This window comes from Phragmites australis, chromosome 8, assembly GCF_958298935.1.
Source record: "Phragmites australis chromosome 8, lpPhrAust1.1, whole genome shotgun sequence".
NCBI classification, from domain to species: Eukaryota; Viridiplantae; Streptophyta; class Magnoliopsida; order Poales; family Poaceae; genus Phragmites; species Phragmites australis.
This window is the reverse complement of record NC_084928.1, coordinates 32,452,174-32,458,783: the sequence shown is the minus strand read 5'-3', so window position 1 is coordinate 32,458,783 and position 6,610 is coordinate 32,452,174.

Here is a 6,610-nt window from a genome sequence, read left to right as displayed (position 1 = left end):
TACCGAGATTTACCGTTTTGTTTTCATCCCTATCTAACATTGTGTGAGATATTGAATGATGTGCGTACCTTGAACTCATGGCGATGTGATTGGATGATACTTCATGGTTGGTGATGTAACAGGGTGAGTAATCATCATTTTAAATATTGTGCTACATACTTCGCACTACCGGATTTGGGTACTTTGCCGTGTGCCTACGGCACACGGCGAAGGCTTAAAAACACTCGGCAAAGTGTTTGCTGAGTGTAACACTCGGCAAACAGCTGTCGGCATACACAGTGCCGGCAAACAGCTGTTTGCCGAGTGTTTTCTATCGCGCACTCGGCAAACTCTTTGCCGAGAGTCGAATCCGGTACTCGGCAAAAAAAAGCGACTAAACGGCAGCAGGGCCGTAACGGCCGGTTTGCCGAGTGTCTACACTCGGCAAACCCTTACTCTTTGCCGAGTGTTTACACTCGGCAAAGGGTTATATATATATATATATTTTTTGATTTCGTTTCCAAAAATCGCTACAATTCAAAACAATATATATATATATATCACTGCATTTCATACCATCACATAATAAATTCGAAATTCACTAGACAAGGCAGATACATCACATCCAGATTCAACTTTGACAAATACAACTTCACATTCATGTTTACATAGCACATTCATGTTTACATAGCTTACATAGGACATGATGGGTATCACATTTAAGCACTAGAAAAGGATCATATACAGTACATTCTAGACATTAACAACTGCTACAAGGAGATCTTCCATACATGTAAACCTGAAAAGAAAGGAAACCCAACTGAGTAAAAATTGTTGAAACATGTGTACAACTTCAATCAACGAAACCTGTGTAAAATAGCATAAGGAAAATGCAGTAAACTACAGAGTGGTTCGGAGCTCTAGGCAACTCCATTCAGGGAGAATTTTCTTGACTTAACAACTTAGTTTACAATTCAATCCAAATATCCATATGAGTTGATCTCTGTATGATTGTAGCTCGTTTTACACTTGAAGTTGTTGCTGAAGTTAAACAGGTCAAACCCATGAGAACCTTATCTAACGATCAACAGGCAAGCCAAACATCTTTAGGAATATTTTTTGGATTAACCTTTTTAGCAACTAAGAAAAATATGCATCATTTTTTGTATTGCATTTCTGTAACATAACAAAAACTATCAAATGAATTTAGAATATTGTACGTTGACAGGTTGAACTCACCCAAATTTTTCTTAATACAAATTGAGATTCCTTTCCGGTTCTACAAAAAGAGGAAGAAGCTTGCAAAACAATGGAAGGAGGGTGAGTAAACCTAGTGGTTAAGTCTGGGGTGGAAAATTTACAGGAAAAACAACATTTTGATCAGGAAATACTTACAATTGACCGATAAGTATTATTACATGTTGACAGAAGCATGACATATACAAATAATAAGTATCATCCAAAGGGAATAACTACAAAAATCACTATCAGCGACAGAACTGTGAGACTTAGTGTAGAAAAAAAATGGAAGCATGAATTTCAATATTCTTGGATCCTCAGTGGACATGTATTTCTTTCAACATAAATATATATTGTAAAGATGTAAATCTGCTTCAGATGGTTGGATGCTAACCTGGCGACTCTCAAAAAATCCCAAACAGGCAGCAGTTTTGCAGGTTCCAATAAGGCATTAACCTGGCGCACACAATCTCACATATGAAAAGAACTATAGTTGACAGTTCACACTACTTCAATTGCTTCAGGACTCAAAAGTAGTAATGAATTGTGGCAAAGAAGAAGGACATCCCAGTTTCAAGCGGAATTTAGATGCTACAGTCTTCAGAATTATGGTAATGTCTTGATAGATTAAAGACATTGATTCAGGGCAAACCACAGGCAGGGATTTTACTATGCAGTATGTTGTGAACACGTCTAGCACTAAAAATGGACAGCTGAAGTTGGAGTGAGATCATATGTTATGTACATGTATCTTAAGCACTGTCAAGCTTAATGCCTAGCAATACATGTGGATTTTTTCCCCCTTATTTTGACTCAGAAGGGGAAATGTAAATTTATCTATCATACTATTTTAGACACAGATTAAACAATGTTATCAATGAAAGATATTCACTCAGAGAGGTAATTCTGGCCATTGTATTAAGAAGAACAACTCTAACCATTGCACTGTGGATTCCAATATTATCAATGAAAGGTATTCTCTCAGAGAGCCAATCATGGTCATTATACTGTAAAAGCTGCTCCCAGTTTCAAGCGAAATTTAGATCCTACGGTCTTCAGAATTATGGTAATGTCTTGATAGATTAAAGACATTGATTCAGGGCAAACCATCAGGCAGTGATTTTACTATGCAATATGTTATGAACACGTCTAGCACTAAAAATGGACAGCTGAAGTTGGCGTGAGGAAAATGGAGGCTAACCTTTTATGCTTCTTCAGGCTATTTCTTTGGAGCTAGCTACGGAGGCCGAACTTCACGGAGGCTACGCAGGAAGAGTCTCCAGAGCAGCTACTGTCACGTCCCAAATTCCATAATCACATAATTAAGCATAATTATGCTTCTTAAGCATTATGTTTAATTTTGTGTAATTTTGTTTTATAACTCTAGCGCAATTCGTTTCTTGTCAATCGGATGAGAGAATCGAATTCGGGAGCGAAAAGAATGAATTTCGCAGTCAAAGCGGACTCTTTCCTTACCATGTGGGACCCACCAGCTGGCCGGCCCCACACCTCACTCTCTCTCCCTCACTCGGCTGCCAACTCCACAGCAGCCCCACCTCACTCCCGTGCCTCTCCCGTGCAAGCAAGGGAGCCACCTCCCTCTCTCACTCTCTCAAGCCCCTCTCCCTTTCTCCCTCAAATCCGTGCTCTAGGAGCCGAATCAAGGTATGCATGTGGTACCATTGCGATCACAAGCTCACAAGCATTCCATTCCTCCAATTTGTTTGCTCATTCCCGAAGGATTTGAGCCGATTTGGATGTCTTTTGGTGATAGGGTTGAAAAGTGAAGAACGCCGGAATTCTTCGATTTCCCACCGTTTTCTTCATCACCCGGCGGCCACTAACCTTCACAAGTGTTGTGGGTAAGTCTCTTAGGCTCCCCATAGCAGGAATTCGTGATTCGATTGGTCGATTTTGCAAAAGAGTGAAATTCATGAGTTTTTGTGAGTTTAACCCTAAATTGAGGAATTGGATGAATTTGAGTTAGGAATGGAGTTTCTAAGTTGTTAAATGAGTTCTAGAACCCTTGAACTAGCTCAAACATGTTCCCTTTTGGTTTGGAGAAGATTGCAATTCGTTCCGGGCATTTTTCCCCTCAAAACAGCCCAGTTCTGGAGCTTCCCCGGAGTATCCGGCCTTCCCCGGAGTCTCCGGTGAGCTCCAGCCGAAAATAACAGAGAGGGTGCTGCCGGAGAGTCTCCCGGAGTCTCCGGTACCCCGGAGTATCCGGCCTTCACCGGAGTATCCGGGTGCACTGTTCATCAGTCTCTGCTGAAACTTGTAAAATTCATAATTAATTCATACGAACTCCAAAAATCATGAAACCAATTTTGTTGGTTTCATAATAAACTACTCTATCTATTAAAAATATCCCCAGCAATTTAATATCGAATTAAAATTTTGAGGCTAATTAATTAGGCTTAAGCTTCATTAATTCACCATTAATTCTTTACAGATCCAAAATGGATGAAACCAATTTTGCTAGTCTTCTTATGACTTGTTCTAGTTAGGAAAAATATTTTCCTACATTTTAAAGTACATTTTCATGATATTTCATCATTTGCACCTTGTGGCTTAGATTGTTGCATTTCATTTATGCTTATCATTGCACGCGTTATGTTTCTTAGAACGCGCTGATCCATCGATCCCGGAGACCGAGGTCGATCCCGAGGCGCCGCACCTTTGTGAACCAGTGCATCAAGGCAAGCAACCTATTATGTTTGCATATTGCACCCATTTAATCGAATTGAATGAAGTCTAAAATTGATAAATTATGCTTGTGTATGTTTGCATGTTTAGTGAGTTATTGTCGGGTATAAATGGGTAGATCCTATGTTGAATTGCATATCCTCTACCTTGATATGTTGTTTATCCATACCCTTGTTGCCTTGAATATGTTGTTGTCTAGATTACAAATTAATCGAAATGCTTAGCAATGCATAGGTCTTTCGGTAGAAGTCGAGCGGTGAATGGTTTCATCGTTCGCGAGCATAGGCATTATTTACTGTTGTTATGATCACAATGTTGGAGATTGGTTGGTGATGGTTGTATGAGTGGTGAGTATGAGACGAGATGTGGGCGGTGCTAGGATGGTGTTTTGTCCTGCCCGGATGTGGAGTTCCCCTGGGTAGGCCGGTAGAGGAAGACCGGACACCGTAGACCGCTTGCATCGTTTAAGGCCGATCGTCGGGGTAGTTGGCTTTAGCACTTACCTTACTCACCACATGCCGATCTAATGGTAAGGCGAGCCGAATACCTTCGCAGCTGTGGCTTTGTGGGCGTGGACATCGACGGTGTGAGCGGGCGGGCTTGTAAGCGGTACTAGTTTGCTCCGGGAGTAGTTCTAGTATCGCCGCGCCGAGCGATGCATGCCCCACACGGTTGGGGCTGGTTGGGAAAGGTTGACACGGGTACCCCCTTGTGTGCACTTTAGCGGGTGGCACAAGCCGTATGGTCCCCGAGTCGTGTGGGTCCAGGAGTATCCCCCTGCAGGGTGTATAAACAGTTCGAACTGCCGCGCTCTCGGTCATGAGCATGCTATTGTTTCATTTGCACCCGGTCGTAGAGTTTCGATTGTGGTTGTGGTTGGTTATGTGGGAGATGGGCGAGTTGGTTCTTGGTTACATATATACTCATGTTGGTTCTAGTTTTATGTTTATGTTGGTTACAGTTACCTTTATGTTCAGTTGGTATATGTAGGGTAGAATCATGTTGTTGGTTAAGTTAGTTGCTCACACATAGATGTTTAGATTGCTTACCGCTAATGTTTAACATAACCATATGGCTTTATCCTTGCTAATGGCTCAATGCATAATCCTTGGAGTCGAGCTATGTTTATGTGCTCTATATGGTTTAAGTCTTGCGAGTACCCTTCGTACTCATGCCTGCGTTTCAGGTGCTGCTGTTGAGGAAGAGGCGGTGTTTGGCTACTTTGTGCCTGCCGATCAGGGTGGCGGGCAGGAGTAGCACATTCTACTCCGAACTCGGTGTTCGGGTATGGAGCCTAAGGGCATGTGGCTCCATATCCTTTTGTTGTATAGCTTTTAGTCTTCCGCTGCTTAGTTCTTTTGCTGGTTAGGAGTTGAGCAGATTTTAGTCTCCTCCTAATTCTCTTTTGCTGTAAATTATGATAACTTATTGCATGCTTAAGAACTTGTAATATAATGTTAATTACTCGCTCTTTCTTAAGCTTTGTTGTGATGTACATGTTGGAAAGGCATGTGTTCCGATCTTGGGCACAAAACACGTGCCGGGACTACCGGGATGATATTTTGGTTAATCATCGAGGTTGTGATTATGAATAATGATCCTCCTGGTGATTAATTAGAATATTATTTGGACGGTTCCTCACAGCGTGGTATCAGAGCTTGGTTTAATTAAGTAGCCTAAACACAATTAGAACGTTGTTTAGTAAGTGTGTCAAACCCACTAAGCAACCAACTAAAGTTTACTTATACATTTTCCTGTCAATATGTATGAATCTGCTATATTATGCCCCTAAGTATAACTGCTTGTGAGTTTCGATGTTTGTTGTGGAGAGAAGTGCACGGGAAAGAAACGGTATCTAGGATCGAGCATAGCGTCATTCTCATACTGCATTCATGCATGCATGATCTATATACATGTATTATGGGGGGGCTAGTAAATGATATCCGGCGAATGCTTTTAGGTTATGTTGGAATTTGACGTTTCCCTTTTTTGTTTTGTCGGTACAGTATGGTGAGAACTCGTCGTGAGTCGGATGATCCCGAGGGCTCGAATGAGAATAACCCTCCCCCGCCGCCAACAATGGCGGAAGTGCTCATGCAGATTGAGCAGAACCGCCAGACTAATCAGGCGCTTCTGGAGGCTCTCGTGCGCAACACGACTCCTCATGGAGGGGGTGGAGCCGGGCGCCGAGATGATTTCTCGGATTTCCTGAGGACTCAGCCGCCGGTTTTCTCGCGGGTTGAGGATCCTCTGGATGCCGACCACTGGCTCCGGACTATCGAGCAGAAACTTGCTCTCCTCAGATGCGAGGATCACGAGAAGACGCTCTTCGCCGCCCACCAACTTCAGGGCCCGGCGGGCGCATGGTGGTCCAACTACTTGGCCATGCACCCTGCCAACCACCAGGTGTCTTGGGCGGAGTTCCGCCAGGCATTCCGGGATTTCCACATTCCCAAGGGTCTTATGGAGATCAAGCGACGGGAATTCATGGACCTCAAGCAGGGAGGCCGATCGGTGATGGAATATGTGCAGGTGTTCAACCACCTTGCACAATATGCTCAAGATGAAGTGAGCACTGACGAGCGGAAACAATACCGCTTCATTAACGGTCTCAATTCAAAGATGCAAGACCGGTTGTCGGCGCACGAGTTCGCCGATTTCAACAAACTTGTGAGCACCTCGC